The sequence below is a fragment of the Chelonia mydas genome, chromosome 1, assembly GCF_015237465.2.
Source record: "Chelonia mydas isolate rCheMyd1 chromosome 1, rCheMyd1.pri.v2, whole genome shotgun sequence".
NCBI classification, from domain to species: Eukaryota; Metazoa; Chordata; order Testudines; family Cheloniidae; genus Chelonia; species Chelonia mydas.
Window position 1 is genome coordinate 194,198,204 of NC_057849.1, and position 20,295 is coordinate 194,218,498.

General features: G+C 43.9%; 2 protein-coding genes across 5 annotated transcripts in view; one reads left to right on the plus strand and one right to left on the minus strand.

Moving 5' to 3' along the window:
* FILIP1L (filamin A interacting protein 1 like) overlaps positions 1 to 1,955 on the minus strand; it is a 284,630-nt gene extending 282,675 nt beyond the window's left edge. For both annotated transcript variants that reach the window (XM_037908272.2, XM_037908258.2), the window contains exon 1: positions 1,661 to 1,955. The gene's annotated coding sequence lies outside the window, so the exon portion shown is untranslated. The remainder of the gene's footprint in view (positions 1 to 1,660) is intronic.
* CMSS1 (cms1 ribosomal small subunit homolog) overlaps positions 1 to 20,295 on the plus strand; it is a 361,068-nt gene that overhangs the window by 298,520 nt on the left and 42,253 nt on the right. The window contains exon 1 of one of the 3 annotated variants that reach the window (XM_043538603.1): positions 2,023 to 2,154. The exons of the other annotated variants lie outside the window; for them this stretch is intronic. The gene's annotated coding sequence lies outside the window, so the exon portion shown is untranslated. Of the gene's footprint in view, positions 1 to 2,022; positions 2,155 to 20,295 lie in introns of those variants that run through there. 3 annotated transcript variants of the gene reach the window in all.

Below are 20,295 nucleotides of genomic sequence, written 5' to 3' on the forward strand. Positions count from 1 at the left end.
ATGTTCCAGTAACACATTGTGACATATCCTCATCACATAGCAACACAACCTCCTCATGTTGGACTCATGACATTGTATGGTGATGTCCTGTGACCTGAAGTGTGTTAGGGGCTCTTTTATTTGTTCTGCCAGCCAGCAGAACAAGGGACAGAAGTAGACCGTGTCACAAATTTGGGGGCTAGTAACAGCCTTATCGGTCATCCTTATAACGTTCATTAGCACCAATGGGTGGTACGTGAGCAAATCAAAAGCAAAAATAGACTCTAAAGTATTGCATTTGAGGATCCTAGCACATTAGCATTGAATGGTGAGACTTGTAGAGCTGTTTATTAAGGCTAAAGCCATAAATAGCCACAGACAAGGCTATTGCATTAAACTGCTCTTACACCTTAGTTCTGTTGGTGTTTCTCTACTAAAATGACTCCATAAGGCCTTCAGGACCAAAGAATGGTCTGGCAGTAACAAAATATTAATTTCATTAAGTGAACTGTACTTATAATGTTTTTAATACTTCAAGTGTGCTAGTATTATTATTTGAGCATCATTTCACAGTTTGCATTAAAACAAGAACTTAATGTGACTGGAGAATACACAGGAAAGCTTCATAGAGGAAAGCCATTTTTTCACTCTACAGAAATGTTTAGCTCTAATTAGAAATTCATTGTAATGTTAAGAATTGCAATGTGCATGCCATGATGCACTGAAACAATTCAGGATTCTTTACTATATTATGAACAGAGATTCACTTATCACACTTCACTATAAACAGATTCCTCTGTTCATCATGTTCCTGTGGAAAGGAAATTAGCATTGTATGATTCTGTAATGTTTAAGTGATAAATGTGTCACCTCTCTAGTTGGCTAGATTTCTTCCTAGCCCTTACTACATATGGCATGTTGTACTCTGTCCATGCTTTTCTTTTAAACATCATAACAGATTAAAATAGATAAGGAAAACAAACTACTTTTGCTTTTAAGTTTTACAAGGAAACAGTGCGCTACCAGTCTGAATATTCTGTTGAAAAGAAAACACGTCTGTCATATGCCCTCTGTATCCTGTCTGTAGTTGCCCTGAAGCTGTGCAACTTCTTTGGAAATGTGAGAGAGCCTGAGCACCTTTTTGAGTAACCTTTATTTAAAAATGATCTTTGCTGCTTGCAGTGAACCCTATTTTACATGCTTACTGTCAATGGAAAGCATATTTTCTGAACCTGCATATACTTAATGCACGTAAATATAATCACTAACTACACACACATGCATACATTCACATATATTCGCTCATATACACGCTTTTTGCTTACTTTCAGAATGGAACCGTTTCTTGGAGTGCGCTTTCTAATACTAAATCTGTAATATTTACTGTGGTGTTCTTAAATCTGATTTAATCAGACAGGGAGACTGTATTGCACATGCTGGTGTATTCTTAATTATTTTCCTGTTTACTTCCCACATTAATAATGCAAGTTGATATTTTATACATCATCACTCAAATAGCTGAGAATTTGTCCAGACCCATATTCAGGTCATTAACCCAAAAAAACCCTTCATGTTAAGGGTAAATAGAGTACAGGTCTAACAGAAGAATCATGTCTGGTGCATTAAACAAACGACCCAATTTCTCAATGATGATGATATCATCAAGGTAAAACAAGCTTACCTTAATGCAGGAAATCTTCCTCTGCTGTATTCTGGACAATTTCCTTCGTCTCATTCACTCCAAAGGGGCAAATCCACTTTCATAAAGAAAATTGTCTGTTTAAAGATACAGAATGAAGGAAATTGATGATTCCTCCTCTGAGCTCCCAATTCACTTGTTTTAGCAAGTTGAGAAACCTAGTCACAACAGTAATTCAGAATGATTTTTCTCTGTATTCTGTAGGCTGAGTAGCAGCAGAGAGTTATACCCAGAGATGTGAGACAGAGCTGCAAGGGAGAGACAGTGGGGAACCATGACACTGACTTGGACCAAACTCTAAATATAACCCAACCCACTTTCTGTGTCCTTCCCTTCATACTCTGAAGGCAGATGACCTTGTCAGAAAACTGACCTCGCAGGCTGTCACTCTCCACAAAGAGGATCTAATGGGACAGAGCTGCCGTGTAATGGGACAAAAAAGCAAGCAGCCATCTGTTTGTAGCAAACAAGTTTAGGTATGAACTCTATTTTTGTGGTAATTACAATCTAGATCAAGAGATACAGCTCTTTATTTGGTCATTTCAGACACACTCTGCATACAAGTTTAGAACAGAGATAACAGATGGGATATTGCTTTGAATCATTTTGTACCTTCCAGCCTTAAACATTACAGAGCCTTGAAGTACGATGAGTAGGAAGGGCATGACATTTTCCCCTTCTAAAAGCAATGTGTGTAGTGTAGTGCTTCCATTTACAACATTTTAACATTAAGATCTCTCTCTCTCTCCTTTTGTTGTTGGTTTTCCTGAGATTTTGGGAAAGGTTTGGGGTAAACCATGAAATTTATGTATGAAAGGGTTACAAATTAGTGTATGTAGGATGGGGAATGTAACTTGCATTGAGACCAATTTACAGGGAAGAGTGAGTATATGCAGAAGGAAGTTTTACAGAAGGAAGTATGTGAGTTATAGAAATATAACCTTTAGGCCTTTAGCCTTTGATGGAGAACTGTGCTTTTAAACAGATATTGGTATTTATAGTCCAGTGAGCTTTCCACTAACCCTAAGTGGTAATATATCAGGATATTTCTTCTTAAGCTGATGGAGAATTAACTTGATATATATACTATAAAACTGTGTTACAATGTCACTCAGTGACTTGTGTGAAAAACAACTTTTATATCCACATTTTCTATTCTATTGGGGAAGTCAGGACATAGGCTTGTTTGCAATAGTATTCTCTGTTTCAATATGATTGTTGTTGGCAACATCCAGCTGGCTCCCATGTATTGAATGCCACTCATATAATCATAGAAATGTAAGACTGGAGGGGACTTCTGGAGGTCATCACGCCCAGCCTCCTATGCTGAGGCAGGACCAAGTAAACCTAAACCATCCCTGACATCCCTGCTCTTAAAAAGCTCCATCAATGGGGATTCCATAACCTCTCTTGGAAGCCGATTCCAGAGTTTAACTATCCATATAGTTACAAAGCTTTTTCTAATATCTAACCTAAACACTGTTTCCTCTAAGCTGTGAGCGTGTACTTGCACACACAGATCCTAAACCCTGCGCACACAGCAAAACACTGCACAAAAATTTGCACAGAAGCACAATAATTTGCACAGAAGAAATTTTTTGCGCACATGGCCTGTCAAAAATTAGAGGGAACATTGAACCTAAATCTCCTTTGCTGCAGATTAAGTTCATTACTCCTTGTCCTGCCTTCAGTGGACATGGAGAACGACTGATCTCCTTCCTGTTTATACCAGCCCTTAATATATTTGAAGACTGTTGTCAAGACTCTTCCCCCTCCCCCCTGGGTCTTTCTTTCTCCAGATTAAACATGCCCAGTTTTTTTAAACTTTTCCTCATAGGTCAGGTTTTCTAAACGTTTTATCATTTTTGTTGCTGCCCTCTGTACTGTCTCCAATTCATCCACATCTTTCCTAAAGTGTGGCTCCCAGAATTGGATACAGTACGCCAACTGAGACCTCACCAATGCCAAGTAGAGCAGGACAGTTACCTCCTGTGTCTTACATATGACGTGCCTGTAAATACACCCCAGAATTATATCAGCCTTTTTTTAAACTGCATCACATTATTAACTCATATTCAGTTTGTGATCCACTATAGCCCCCAGATCCTTTTTAGCAGTACTATTGCGTAGCTAGTTATTCCCCATTTTATAGTTGTGCATTTGATTTTTCCTTCCTAAGTGTAGTACTTTCCACTTGTCCTTATTGAATTTCATCTTGTTGGATTCAGATCAATTCTCCAGTTTCTCAAGGTTGTTTTTAATTGTAATCCTGCCCTCCAAAATGCTTGCAACCCCTCCCAGTTTGGTGTGTCTGTAGATTTTATAAGCATACTCTCCTCTTCTTTATCCAAGTTATCAATGAAAATATTGAATAATACCGGACCCAGGGCAGAGCCTAAGTATGTCCTCCCAGTTTCACAATGAACTGTTGATAACCATGCTTTGAGTACATTTTTTTTCAACCAGTTGTGCCCTCACCTTCAGGGGCGGTAGGTTTGTAGAAATTTTGGTGGTGCCTAGAACCCGTCCCCCTCCCCAAACTACACCCCCCCAAACTACACCTCCCACCTGCCTAAGGCTCTGGGAGGGAGTTTGGTTAGGGAAAGGAGGTCTGGGGTGCAGGCCCTGGGCTGGGGCAGGGGACTGGGGTGCAGGATGGGTGAGAGGTTGGGCTCTGGGATGGAGTTTGGGTGCTGGGTGCAGGCTCTGGGGGTGCAGTAGGGGGTGAGGGGTGCAGGCTCTGGGAGGGAGTTTGGGGGAAGGAGAGAGTGTGTGGGAAGGGGGTGGGGGTGCCGGCTGGGCGTGGATGGAGTTTGGGTGCTGGGTGCAGGCTCCGGGCTGGGGTTGCGGGCTTTGGGAGGGGGTGCGGAGGGAGGGGGTGCAAGCTCTGGGAGGGAGTTTGGGGGCCGAAGGGGGGATGCAGGCTCTGGTTGGGGTGGGGGGTGCGGCGCTTACCTGGGGCTCCTAAGCAGGGTGGGCCACGAGTCTCCATGTGCTGCTACCCCCAGGCACTGCCCCCACAGCTTTCCAGGCACCACGGGCCCATAGAACTCGCCCCCCATGCTCACCTTGTAATAATTTCATCTAGACCACATTTCTCTAGTTTGCTTATGAGAATATCCTGTGGGACTGTGTCAAGAGCCTTTCTAAAGTGAGGATATATCACATCTACTGCTTCCTCCTTATCCACTAAGTCAGTAACCTTGTCAAAGGAGGAAATGAGGTTGGTTTGGCATGATTTGTTCCTGACAAATCCTTGCTGGCTATTTCTTATAACCCTACTATATGCTAGTTGCTTATAAATGAATTGTTTAATAATTTGTTCCTATATCAAAGTTAAGCTGACTGTATATAATCCCTCTGGTCCTCTGTGTTCCCCTTTTTAAAGATAAATATTATTTTTGCCCTTCTTCAGTCTGAGATTGCTTCAGCTAGTTCATATGCATGCCACACTATTCTTAAGGGTAAAACAAGGCTCAGAATGGAAATCAGGGGCATTATAGCCATGAGTGATACTATATACCTACAAATAAAATAAAAGAGATTGAATAGCTGTAGAGGGAAGTGAAACAGCAATATTCTTACTTTGAGCAGCAATGCTAGAGTCAGAGATCATAAACTAAACCTGTTATTAATTAAATGGAATATCTATTAGAACTGTGTATCATAACATCTTTATGACTTGCTCCTGTAGGCCAAAAAGCTAGCTGTAATAAAGGAAGTTGGTGTTTGACTTTAAGAGAGAATATGAAAAATGAATTAGGCTGCCTCCAGACAACTCCTGTTTTCTTCATATACATTCTCAGGGCTGTGGGTTGACTCTCTGATACCTTTATGATGTTATGGTAGCATGTTTCCTTATTCTGATGCCAGATGATATCAGGACTATCATAGAAAATAATCTATAATCTAGTTTATGGAATGGATTAGCAAGGTTTCTGATTTCTGGTACTGCATTCCTGTGGTGTCTTGAGCATGTTTTTAATAAAGAGGCCGGTGCTTGTGGTATATCTCTGCTAGTTGCTTTACCTCGCATCGTGCAGGCTGTTATATATAAGAATTGATTGGGCTGTTAAAACCAAATCCTCTGTTGAAGTGTTGCAGGGAGCTCCTCTAGGTCAGGTTTGAGGTGCATTGGTGGGGCTATGTGAGGGAAGCTTTCACTACCACTGCCTATGTATCATGACTTCTGTGTATGGAGAACTTCAGGCTCTACAGCTGTCAATCCAGTACATTTCACCAGCACTAATGTCAGACTTCTTTCCCCTCACCATCCATTGTGTAATAACAAAACATAGGAAGGATCATGATTTCAGAAAGTCAGTCATTGCTTCATTCCCAAACAAACTGAATAAGAAAAAATCCTTTCTAAAGTGAATATTGTTAATTCTTTTGGAGTTTAGTACCAATGCCCTTTTCTGCAGATAAATTCTGGTGTAGCTGCAAGGTTGCTGTGTAAGTTCTGGAAGTTCCTAAACCTCATAGCCTGAGGCAATCCCTTTAACTATAGAGTTAAATATTAACTCAAGCCTCGTCAAAGTTCTCTATGGATATTTTGCACTGGTTGTCCACATATTAATCCTTCTAAAAGACCCATTTCTATCTTGCTGCTTATAGTGAATTAAGCTGACTTGAATATAAATTGACTGTTGCTGTTTCCTTTCCCCTAACTTTTGTCTTGTTGTTTGTCTGTAGACTGTGGGCTCCTTGGAATGTTGGAAAATACTTATAATGTACTGAGTGCTAGTAATATATGACAGGTTTCAGAGTAGCAGCCGTGTTAGTCTGTATCCATAAAAAGAAAAGGAGTACTTGTGGCACCTTAGAGACTAACAAATTTATTTCAGCATAAGCTTTTGTGAGCTATAGCTCATTTCATCGGACACATACAGTGGAAAATATAGTGGGGAGATTTTATGTACACAGAGAACATGAAACAATGGGTGTTACCATACAGACGGTAACAAGAGTGATCAGGAAAGGTGAGCTATTACCAGCAGGAGAGCGGGGGGAGGGGAGGGGAGCGAACCTTTTGTAGTGATAATCAAGGTGGGCCATTTCCAGCAGTTGACAAGAACAGTAGGAGGGGAAATAAACAAGGGGAAATAGTTTTACTTTGTGTAATGACCCATCCACTCCCAGTCTTTATTCAAGCCTAAATTAATTGTATCCAGTTTGCAAATTAATTCCAATTCAGCAGTCTCTCGTTGGAGTCTGTTTCTGAAGTTTTTTTGTTGAAGAATTGCCACTTTTAGGTCTGTAATCGAGTGACCAGAGAGATTGAAGTGTTCTCCGACTGGTTTTTGAATGTTATCATTCTTGAAGTCTGATTTGTGTCCATTTATTCTTTTACGTAGAGACTGTCCAGTTTGGCCAATGTACATGGCAAAGGGGCATTGCTGGCACATGATGGCATATATCACATTGGTAGATGTGCAGGTGAACGAGCCTCTGATAGTGTGGCTGATGTGATTAGGCCCTATGATGGTGTCCCCTGAATAGATATGTGGACACAGTTGGCAACGAGCTTTGTTGCAAGGATAGGTTCCTGGGTTAGCGGTTCTGTTGTGTGGTGTGTGGTTGCTGGTGAGTATTTGCTTCAGGTTGGGGGGCTGTCTGTAAGCAAGGACTGGCCTGTCTCCCAAGATCTGTGAGAGTGATGGGTCATCCTTCAGGATAAGTTGTAGATCCTTGATGATGCGTTGGAGAGGTTTTAGTTGGGGGCTGAAGGTGATGGCTAGTGGCGTTGTGTTATTTTCTTTGTTGGGCCTGTCCTGTAGTAGGTATCTTCTGGGTACTCTTCTGGCTCTGTCAAGCTGTTTCTTCACTTCAGCAGGTGGGTATTGTAGTTGTAAGAACACTTGCCAGAGATCTTGTAGGTGTTTGTCTCAATCTGAGGGGTTGGAGCAAATGCAGTTGTATCTTAGAGCTTGGCTGTAGACAATGGATCGTGTGGTGTGGTCTGGATGAAAGCTGGAGGCATGTAGGTAAGTGTAGCGGTTGGTAGGTTTCGGGTATAGGGTGGTGTTTATGTGACCATCGCTTATTAGCTCCGTAGTGTCCAGGAAGTGTATCTTTTGTGTGGACTGGTCCAGGCTGAGGTTGATGGTGGGATGGAAATTGTTGAAATCATGGTGGAATTCCTCAAGGGCTTCTTTTCCATGGGTCCAGATGATGAAGGTGTCATCAATGTAGCGCAAGCAATCCATCGGTGATCTTCCTGAAAACACCATCCTAGCCACTGTGGATGTAGAGCCCTCAACACTAACTTTCCACACAAAGATGGACTACAAGCCGTCAGAAACAGTATCCCCGATAATGTCTTCATAGAATCATAGAATATCAGGATTGGAAGGGACCTCTGGAGGTCATCTAGTCCAACCCCCTGCTCAAAACAGGACTAATCCCCAGTTTTTGCCCCAAATCCTTAAATGGCTCCCTGAAGGATTGAACTCACAACCCTGGGTTTAGCAGGCCAATGCTCAAACCACTGAGCTATCTCTCATGGCAAACCTGGTGGCTGAACTTTGTGACTTTGTCCTCACCCATAACTATTTCACATTTGGGGACAATGTATACTTTCAAATCAGTGGCACTGCTATGGGTACTCGCATGGCCCCACAGTATGCCAACATTTTTATGGCTGACTTAGAAAAACGCTTCCTCAGCTCTCTGAATTGGAATTAATTTGCAAACTGGATACAATTAACTTACGCTTGAATAAAGATTGGGAGTGGATGTGTCATTACACAAAGTAAAACTGTTTCCCCTTGTTTATTTCCCTCCTGCTGTTCTTGTAAACTGCTGGAAATGGCCCACCTTGATTATCACTACAAAAGGTTCGTCCCCGTCCCCCCCGCTCTCCTGCTGGTAATGTCTCACCTTAAGTGATCACTCTTGTTACCGTCTGTACAGTAACACCCATTGTTTCATGTTCTCTGTGTATATAAAATCTCCCCACTATATTTTCCACTGTATGCATCCGATGAAGTGAGCTGTAGCTCACGAAAGCTTATGCTCTAATAAATTTGTTAGTCTCTAAGGTGCCACAAGTACTCCTTTTCATTTTAGTAATCTATGAATATTCACTGTTAAGGGCAATGCCCCATATGGAGGTTCTTTAAAAGTACTAACTAAATGGGGTATATGGGTGTGGTTTAATATTTCCACAAAGAGGCATTTTTGAAGCAGACCACTGTTGTTCAGTTAGATCAGGGGTGGCCAACCTGAGCCTGAGAAGGAGCCAGAATTTGCCCATGTACATTGCCAAAGAGCCACAGTAATACATCAGCAGCCCCCCATCAGCTCTCCCCAACCTCCCCGCTCTGAACACACCCCACTCACCGGCAGCCCTGCCATTCAGCGCCTCTCCCTTCCTCCCCGCACCTCCCGATCAGCTGTTTCGTAGCATGCAGGAGGCTCTGGAGGGGCGGGGGAAGAGCGAGGGCACTGCAGGCTCGGGGAGGGGGTGGGAAGGTATGGGGTGGGGGCAGGGCCTGTGGCAGAGCCAGGGGTTGAGCAGTGAGCACCCCCCGGCACATTGGAAAGTTGGCGCCTGTAGCTCCAGCCCTGGAGTCGGTGCCTATACAAGGAGCCGCATATTAACTTCTGAAGAGCCGCATGTGGCTCCGGAGCCACAGGTTGGCCACCCCTGAGTTAGATGATTCTTTTCAATTGATTTATTTTCTGAGTAAAATCATAGTCCCTGGATAGTTGTTGTCATTAAAATTCTGTGGCGCTTTTCACAAGACTAGCGGTGTTAACCTCTGTGTCCTGTCCAAATTTTAAGGTGATTATTACATTCGATTCTCAATTCTCCTGTGATTTCAGTTGGATACAGAGCCTTGCTGTTTTAAATGGTGGGTAATATTGCTTGCAATGTTAAATCCAGTGTTGGCAGCATTTGAGTTCTTTGTAAAGTGGTTCTTGTAGATGCAAGAATAGAAGCATCTTGGAATCCATCAGAAAGGCCCTAAATATGTGTGAAATATTTATTTTATTGTTGTTTTAATAAGCACCTGAAACACTTTTAAACAGCTGAGAGCCTCATTTTCCATTTTCCTCAATAAAGCCAAAGTGACTTTCTGGAAATATTTTTTTAAATTACTTATGAGCTGAAAGAACATGCAAAATTTCAGTACAAAGGTAATTTTTGAGAAATTTAAGCAGCTGGGAGATGAAAGAGATGAAAGTGCGTCTGAACCTTCACTATAGTGTCAATGATTTTAACATTGCCATGGCAGGTGACAGGTCTGTTTTGTACATCATGGTAAAATATAAAGGCATCTTGAAGCACCAGTTGTTCCAGTGAGGTGCTAGTTATGAGGAAGTTAACAAGAATGGGAAACAGTAAAATGGGCTGTCAGATTCTTAACACTGTGTTTGTTGGTTTGTACTTTGACCACCTAGGATTTCAAAACCAGGTAAATAGATACATTTTCTAAAAGCATTTGCCTTCTGTCCCTGTAAAGAGCATTGTGGTCCCACTTGCCTCATTATGTCAGGAAAGCAGAAGTGAACTACATCAGACCCCTCAGTTGTAGAGGAACACAATCATTCTGGTTAGCATCCGGAGGTACTGCTGGTTAGAAAGAGGATAACCAGCTATTTTTATCTGTAGCTGCTCTTCCTCCGTCATGTTTGTGCATTTCCTCTTTTTTGTAGTGATACCTTTGGATGCAATATTTTTTTTCAATGTCAAGTAATCAGGACGCTGAATTCTAGTTAGTCTGCAACCTGAGCCTAATTTAGAGCGTTGTAGAGCTAATCTCATATGACACAGGTCCGTATAAGTTATTTCAATGTGATAGGTTAAACATTTCTACCTGTCTGTCACTTGTAGATGGATTCCTTTTTTCTGTTCTGGTTCACTTCCAGTTAGTGAATCAAGGTGAACTCATGACTGGTTTAGAAACATCAGCTCTGGTTGAGGGTGGGGGGTGTTGAAAGAAGAAGCTGGAAAGGGGAGTTGAAGGGGAGGTAATTCTTAGAAATGCTCCATGAAGAATTCTTTGCTGATAGAGTATGACAGATATTAATGTCTGCGTACTAAGCGTGTTGGACCATGTCCGAGCAAATCTAAAAATAACATGAAATGTCGCCATCAAGCACTGTTCTTGCCAGCTGAAATGGTAGGGTTTTTAGTTCAAGTTGCCACTAAGCAAATGAAGAAGGAAACTATGTTGAGCACTGTACCAGCAGACTTGTCCGGCAATTCAGCATCAGTAATTTTTTCTTATGAATTGACCAAGAAGAATATTTACATTCTGTGAGAAATTTTTCTTTATGGAACAAAGTCATGCCTTTATTTGGAACCAATAAGTATAAATCTTTATAGATTGTTCATACAGTCACAGTTTAGGCATAAATTAAATAAATATCCTGGGAAAGGCATTGGGACCATCTTGGTCATTCCTGAACAGGACAGGCTTTCTGCCTGTTTGGTTGGTCAGTCCCCTAATAAGATTGTGCCTATTTCTGCTCAGTCACATATGGCAAGTGCCCATGGGTCTCAGATGTGCATTACAATGCTTTCTTTGGCTACAGACCCACTCTTTCAGAAGCTTCATTGCAGTTAAAGTAAGGGATTCTGGAGTCCATTTGGTATCTCAGGAGGCCCACTGCCCTGAATAAATGGGGAAGCCTGTTCTGGAAAAGGAAAGCCCAGTGCATCTGAGTGAGGGAAAGAAAAGATGGACTGGATGGATTGCTGTGGTTGGTGAGAGACGTGGAGTGCGAAACATAGGCAAGAATCAAAGGTAATCACCTGATGTAACCATTGGGCCAGGTTGCCACCTCTGCAGCCAAGGACAGACTGAGCAAAGGTTGACATAGGAGCTAGAACTAAGATGACAAAGTCATTGTAAGGCAAAGCTTCATGTGCCACTGTGAATGGTGTCTGCTAGTAATTATTCTTGTAGTTTCCAGCTACTTGCTTTGTTGCTTTTAGGACCCAAGTGCTAAGATATCTGAGTATTTGAATGCATTCTATGTGAGGGGCCCTTTCATGGACCCATGACCAGAGAGGCCCTGAAGAAGTTACTTCAACAAGGTTTACTAAGTTGGAAAATCTTTCGCAGTGCAATAAATTGGAAAAGAAAGATCTGTATTAATTTTTAAAGAAGAGAGACACTTTGCTGAGTCAGCCTGTCTTTCCATGTAGCATCAAAGATTTCCAGTGAGCTATAATTATTCTGCCCCTTTATGTGATTGAATATTAATTTTTCATTTCCTGTCATTACACTTGCTATCTTAATGCTTTCTAATATTTAATCATGTTTTATTGTCTGAATTTTAACATGTTTTTCTAATCCTTAGCCAAGAGGGAAGCATTTGGGTTGTTTTTTTCCAGTCTTCTTGATTTCTCAGTCGTGCTTCAGTACACTGCTTACTGGGGGGAGGAAGGGAGGGGGAGAAGGAATACAGTCAATGGCTTTGGAACAGTTTGTATAGTGGGGGGTGCTGAGAGCCATTGAACCAAACTGTAAACCCCCGGTACAATGGAAACCACTTCAAGCCAGGAGGTGCTGCCGCACCCCCAGCACCTATGAATGCAGACTTTTTGGTTGGGAGGGCAGAAAGGAGGTGGGAATGTTTTGCCATTTGAGTCTTTTCTCTGTCCAATTTACCAGAGATGCTTTGGAAGTGAGGGGAGGAACCACTTTTCTTGTCGCTGATTTTGATGATGTGTTGATCTCTCCTGTTATTATTTTAATTTATTTTATTACTGCTACTGCTACTGTAGAAGACCCAGTCATAGACCAGGACCCCATTGTGCTTAGGGCTGTACAAACACAGAACAAAAGGATGGTAAAGTGTAGTTTTTCTTTTGTAATAAGTTTGCTTGGCAACCATTTGACCATCAACTAGGATATCACACCATGGAAGTTAAGAACTTCATGTCAACTGAAGGGAAGAACTCAGATACTCCTTCACCAAAACCTGGGCCTCTACCATTTGAATGGAGGGATAACCTGCTTTTGATATTAGCAGTATAGGCCTTTCGCACATATCTGAGTAATTCTGATTCCATTCAACTTCTAACTGAACTAGGATGAGCTGGAAGGTGGTTTTTGTTCCGCAGCAGTTTAATTTAAAGGAGAACTTGACTGAAGCAGTCACACAATGTACGCTTGAAGTAATTTATGGAGAACAGGGAAAAGACAAAAATTCAAAGAACTGCATTAACATTAACATTAATTATCCAGTTCACTGAAGAATTAGGTAATTTTAAATGACAGAGGTAAGAAAAAGATGAGAAATTGTTTTTTTTTTTGTTTTTGTTTTTAATTTTTCCCCAAGTAATCTGAGATTTCAAGCAAGAGCATAGTAGTTGGGGGGTTTTCCCCTGGCTGAAACATTACACAGAGCTAAATATTTCTCTTTGTGCTGGCAGCTCTGGGAAATAAAATTCTTCCTAAATTAATGGGTTTGTTGTAGGTGAGCCTGAGAAGGAGCCAGAATTTACCAATGTACTTTGCCAAAGAGCCACAGTAATACGTCAGCAGCCCTGCATCAGCTCTCCCCCAGCGCCTCTCACCCGCTGGCAGCCCTGGCAATCAGTGCCTCCTCCTCCCTCCCCACGCCTCTCGCCCGCCGCAATCAGCTGTTTCACATGTGCAGGAGGCTCAGGTGGGGAGGGGGAGGATTGAGGGCATGGCATGCTCGGGGGAAGAGGCAGGGGCCTTGGGGAAGGGGTGGAGTGGGGGCAGGGCAGAGGGTTGAGCAGTGAGCATCCCCTGACACATTGGAAAGTTAGTGTCTGTAGTTCCAGCTCCGGAGTCAGCGCCTGTGCAAACCTCACCTGGCAAGGAATAGTCAATGAAGTCCAGCCCCACAGCTCCTCTCTGTTTCTCTGCAATGCACAGCCCCCACCACTGTGTATTCACAGAAGATATTAAGTTCGCTGCTTTGTTAAAGAGTCAGTACATCATAACTTATTAATTTAATTGGGGTAAATACACCCTTCTCTTCAAACACAGCACTGAAATGGTTTATAGTAAAAGTAAAACAAATTTATTAACAAAAGAGCATGGATTAAATGATATCAAGTGAAAGAGAGAAAGATAGAGCAAATAAAAGGGAAACATGCATCTAAAAGTCTAAATCTTTATCTGGCAAGATACAGTCTTTGTTCAAGATGGTTTCTTTTATCCACAGTCTCCTTTCCAGCTGTTTACTGTCTAGGAGCCATCACTGAGATCAAATGCTTAGTTTCTTTGTCTCTTAAGATCTTCTTATCAGATGTGGAGCTTGCCAAGCCAATTTGCGGCAGCCTCATCAGCGAAGTGCAGAGCCCTCAGACCACCATCAAGTCTGGTCAGAAGGCAATCACCAGTGATGTGTAACATTGTCTGTCTCTGGCCATAGCTACATGTAGGAACCTGTCGTTGGCTTCAGGTGTGAAGGCCAGCTATACATTGACCCTGGACCACTCAAAATCGGTTCAGAAAGGCCCATGAACAGCATGGGAAGTCAAAACTGGGTACATTCATGGTTGAGTCAATTATAAGAGACTTGTTTCTGATGTCAGCTGAAGACCATTCTTCAAGCCAAACAGACATCACAGAGAAATCTGGGCAGGCAAGAGGGCCCACAGTGAGTGCTTCAACAGCAAGCATACTGTTGGATGATCAAAAAAGTGTGTGTATTTGATCTTCTTAACCATTCTGGCTGTAGCATCCTTACAATGGATGTGTGCTTATGGTACTGATGTGGGTTGAATCATCCCAGCTATGATGCACACGGGTGAGTGTAGTTGTGTGTTAATCAACTTGATGTGAAATGAATGGAGCCAGACTGGACCACAGTATTCTGCTGCAGAGTAACAGAGGGCAAACCCAGATAATAGGAGAGTTTGAGAGTTTGCTCCTCTAGAAGTGCCAACCAATTTGCTTAGAAGGTTATGCCTCCTTACCTTAGCTGCAATGTCCTCAGGTGGTTAAGATATGGGAAAGACCTCTCTAGGGTGCCTCTGAAGTAGACTGTGTGGGATTCATATTTCAAGCGATGAAATTAGGATAAATCACTGTTAATGTCACATTCAGCTGCTGGCAGTCCCTCAGCACTGAGGTGCAGTATTCTCAGGACTAGGCTGATGGCTCGAATATTGAGGGAGGGGAGCGGAATTGCATCAGGAATGTTGGCTGACAAGTGACCAAGATTCAGCCCCAGAAAGGACTTTGAATGCAGTCTGCTGATTGGATAATCAGTTTCTCCGGTATAAAATCGGTACTCATGGGGTGCATGACGAGATCACTGATCCATTGCCCCTGTCTCTTAAGATGAAGTCTCTCTCTCTTGTGTATCGTTGTGATGGGGTGCTCTTCCCACATCAGCCCTGAAGGGGTTAAGGTGGCTCAGAAGGAGCCAATTAACCATATGGGCCACACCAGGGAGAGAGCTAGGGACTGAAAAAAGCTAATTGATAAAGCCCAGAGTGAGCACAGAGAGGTGGGGCAGGAGAAGACCCAGGGGGAGCGAAAGCCCCCCGATCCTAGCCATGTGGGAAGGGTTTACCCAGAGGAGTTACGGGGAAGAAAGCCTGTGGAAGGCAGAGTAGGAAGAAGCCCAGGGAAAGAGCCATAGGGGTTGAGGCTGTGTATACCTTGGCTGCTGCTGATCCCTGAGCTGGATCCCGGAGTAGTGAGCAGGTCTGGGTTCCTCTAGCAGCCACTTGGAAGTAGCTCAGGAGTGGTGAAGGCGGCATCTGGACAGTTGGTCCAGTGTGATGTCAGTGCCCCAGAAGGGGAGGACTGAACAGTGACCTGGTCAGAGGGCTGAGTCATGAAGAGGGAACACCCGAAGACCCAGAGAGAGGCCAGGGTGCAAGAACCAATGGAAGGAGGCGCCAGACCAGGTGAGAGCTTATCCCCAGACCCAGCCACAAGAAGGTGCCCCAGCAGTGAGTGTATCCTGTTATAGTCCGATAGGGATTTCTTTATCTTACAAGTCAGAAAGGCTTACTGGGGATTCAGTTCCCTGTGTTTCTCTGGGGTGCAAGAACCATTGTTAATTCTCTGTCTCTTGAGTTCAGGAACAAGATATCCTCTATTGGTTTAGCTTGATAGCCTTATTTACTGCTAATATGTAAATTGAGGTAAACCCACATTCCATTGTCTAAGACAGACGTGTTTATCACTTGGGCTAGGCTGTCTTTTCTGAAACATCATGCAGAGGGAAGTCATAACTTCATATATAAGTTAACACCTGCATTTTACAACAATATTAACAACCAGTGTGTTATTGGCTTTCATATGATACCTCACGAGGCATATTTTGTATAAGTATTATTGCAGTGGTGTGAATACAGGGGTGCTTCGGGTCACAAGGAGTCTGTCAGTTCTCGCAGATGTGAGATACAGCTGGTGGTGGTGTGGTACTGAAAGAAAAAGTGAAACAGCACCAAAACCCTTACCAGCACTTTTATTTAGTTATCCAGATCAAAAGCATTAAATGAAAATGCAATACCCTTATATGAGAATAAACACCAATATAGTTGTTAGACTGTATCAATAGGAAAATGGATACAGACAACTGTTCCTTTAAATAACAGCATCCATGCAGTAAACTATTCCATACGTGCATGGACATCAAGTCACTAACGTCATTAGAGGTGCAAGTCAATAGTTTATTAACCAACCAGATTCTGGAACATTGAAAGGGACACTTAGGAACCACAACCGATAATATGAAGGAGGAACTTGTTTTGTCTTTCATTCTGTGGGAGAGGTGCTGCCACATATACTCACTTTACTCTGTGAGCAGCCCATTAACTTAAAGGTAACTATCCACAGAGTAAGGGTGGCAGAATCTGGCCTTGTGGAATTTGAGCCCACACAACAAAACATTTCTAGCATTGCTAGATCTGGAGTTGACGTGGTGTCACAAACAATGATAGTTTGAAGCCACCTGCTGTATTGCTGCGATATGAATGACTGTTTCCAGAATAGGTGCCAAGTCCAGAAGTCATGTAGAATAAGAAATAGTTCATTAAGACATACTCAAACTGGAGACATGTGCATGTAGGACATTTGTTATTATGTTCAGAGCCTGCTCTTCTTTTCATTCCAAGATGAAAGAGGACAAGGATCTTGCATCGTAGTGTGGTTTAAAACTCAGACAGGCAGTGAACAGGTGGTGCATTGTTTGTGAGGTTATATCATGGATGCCATTTGTTCGGTCTTACATTTATGTAACCAGCAGAGTAGCAGGCTAGATACAAGAGAAAGGGTATTTATGGCTTACTGTTAAAGACCCTCATTCTTCCCTTTCTGGATATGCCAGATTAGGATTTATAAAGAAATGTTTAAAGATAGCTGTCAATTTTCTTGGCTAGCTGTTCCCTGTGCAGTGCCTATTAGTTACAGTATGTAACAAGTATCCTGAGAAGCAACTGATGCATCATTTGCACAGATACACAAATATATTCCAGTATGGACTTGGATGGATTGGATGGTGGGGTTGAACCGTGGGATGGACTGCATTCAAATAACCAGGCCATAGAATACGCTGCAGGGTTACAGCAGGTTGTGTAGAAGTTGGTAACTCTTCAAGCTTCCCGTGGGGTGGTGGAACAGAGAGTGAACCTATCACTTACAAAAGCAGGATGCCTTATCTGGCTTGTCGCTAATGCCATCTCACTACAGCCAGGGAAGTTGCTCCCCCAAATCCAAACAACACAGTTCCCTTAAAGTGATCCAGTCTCAGGCCTCCATCCAGGTACGCATGTCAAATATGATGAAAATTCAGGGTGTACCAGCATAACTGGGACTCTAAGATCTAAATGAACTTGCTTAACCTGATGAATCTACAAAATTGTACGTTATCAGACTTGGCTGTTGTCCAGGGCTAGATTACATAGGACTTTATATCTTTCATTGAACTGAAATGTCTATTTTTGAACAAACGTGTTCTGTTTAAGAGTTTTTAAAATGTAACCTGTGGCCCCTTATTCTGGTCACTCCTCATGGCCACTAAGATTTCCCTGAGTTGTGCTATAATAGAGTAAGTCCTCCAACAAGTGTAGAGATGCCACACTTCCTGTAGACTCTAGATGCAGTCATAGGTGCTGGAACTAGGGGGTGTGGCTTCACCCCCTGGCTTGAAGTGGTTTCCATCATATACGTTTGGTTCAATGGCTCTCAGCACCCCCACTGTATAAATTGTTCCAGCACCAATGGATGCAGGCTGTGGTTTCCTAGGACACTGCATGCTGAGACAGAAACAAAGAAGGATGGGATAGGGCAGTCACAGGCTGCAGCTACACGGAATAGTGGAAAGTTTTGTTACCATATTTTTATACATAACCCTTTATTATAAACAGGAACTATCTTGACACCAGTCTGCTTGTCAGGCAGATACTACATCGGGGTGGGCAAACTTTTTGGCCCGAGGGCCACATCAGGGAATAGATATTATATGGCGGGCCATGAATGCTCATAAAATGGGGGTTGAGGATGCGGGCTCTGGAGAAGGGCCAGAAATGAGGAGTTCAGGGTGCCGGAGGGGGCTCCAGGCTGGAGCAGGGGGTGGGGGGGGGGGATGAGGGCTCTGGCTGGGGGTGCAGGCTCTCGGGTGGGACTGGGGATAAGGAGTTTGGGGTGTAGAAGAGTACTCCAGGCTGGGACCGAGGAATTCGAAGGGTAGGAGGGAGATCAGGGCTGGGACAGGAGGTTGAGGTGTGGGAAGGGGTCCAGGCTCTGGGGTGGAGCTAGGGATGAGAGGTATGGGGTGCAGGAGGGTGCTCCGGGCTGGGATCGAGGGGTTTGGAGCGTGGGAGGGGGATCAGGGCTGGGGCAGGGGATTGGGGTTTGGGGAGAGGCTCAGGAGTGCAGGCTTTGGGCGGTGCTTACCTCAAGCAGCTCCCGGAAGCAGCGGCGTGTCCTTTCTCCAGTTCCTACACGGAGGTGCGGCCAGGCGGCTCTGTGCGCTGCCCCGTCCGCAGGCACCACTCCTGCAGCTCTCATTGGCTGCAGTTCCTGGCCAATGGGAGCCGCAGGGGTGGCGGTTGGGGCAGCATGCAGAGCGGACCCCCCTAGCTGCCTCTATGCGTAGGATCCGGAGTGGGGCCATGCCGCTGCTTCCGGGAGCCGCATGGAGCGACCCTGCTCCCTGGCTGGAGTGCCGGAGCGGCGCAAGCCCCAGACCCTGCTCCCCAGCCTGTGCAACTGCAAGTAACTTCCTCACTAGCCCTAAGAATCAGGCGAAATGCTGAATATGCCTGGCAAAGGTTCATACAGCAATGTGAGCTGTCGATGAAAGGCCCTGTGGCAAATAAACTGGAGGATGAGCAAAAGATTGCCCTGCTCTTAACAGTGGCAGGCACAGAAGCCCTTAGATGTATACAATGAATTCCACACAGATGATAGCGGGGGGAAAGAGGATGGCCTGGAATAGAGAGATATACAGAGCACATAACAATGGAGTCAAAATAGTTGTGGGAGACTTTAATGGAGGAACAATTCCAGAACTGGGAGAGTGCACACTGGCACTTAATACAAGGGGAAAGGATAAAACAAGAGTTTGTGGTGGTACACTGAGGCAAACAACTTGTCTTGGGCCTACACACTTGTGAGGAGTTTGGCCTCTTCAAGAGGCTGTATACTATATAGACATAGAAAGACAACGTAGAACCAGATATGAAAGTGTTAATAGCATCATGTGAAGATGTATTCACAGGAAATGGGTGCTTTCCTGTAAAATACAAGATACAGTTAAATGAAGATGCAGAATTTGTGTAGATTCTTTGAGTCCTGGTCCATAAGGATATTCACTGTGGGTGCGCATGCACTCCATGTGTCTGGTACTGGAAAATTTTTCAGTAGCAGTATCCGTTGGTCCTGGTCCATGCTTGGGCCACCTCCATGCTCTGAAGCAAGAGTATAAGGATTGGCCAACTCCAGCTTCCTTCTACCGCTCATGGTCTGAGCTCTTCAGTGTCCGCAGCTTCTGCCAGCATTAGTGCTCAAAATTCTGGTTTCTTGGCCTGCCCCTGGATCTTCCTGGTTAGAGACCCTCATGAGAGCTGTCTGTACTGTTTCAAGGAATTGCACATTCCCTCTAAGTGCGAAACCTGCAGTTCCTTCTCCCCTCGTACTAGACAGCTTCAGGAGATCCAGCTCCCTGTGCACTGACTTCTGCTCCCCCTAAGGATAGAAGGTACCACTCACTTTCTACATGAGCGGTACCACTGCACAAGAAAGACTGTTGGACCGAAGCCTGCACCAGCTGATCCATCTAGAGTTACAAGCTCCTCCCACTCTTCACCTCTTAAGCCTCAATATTCCCTGCTCGAGTACCTGGCGATCTACATGGATCTGGAATTGATGATTAAGGCTAAGATTTTGTCACACATATTTTTAGTAAAAGTCACAGACAGGTCACGGGCAATAAATAAAAATTCACAGAAGCCTGTGACCTGTCTGTGACTTTTACTAAAAATATGCATGATAAAATGGGGAGCTGTGGGGTCCCCACAGTGCCCGCAGCAGCTGCAGAGGCCCTGGCTTGGAGCTCTGGGGGCCCCCTGCCGCCCATGGGGGCTCAGAGCTCCAGGGTCCTCCACCGCCCATGACTAGGAGCTCAAAGGGCCCCCTCGCCCACAGCAGCTTGGAGCT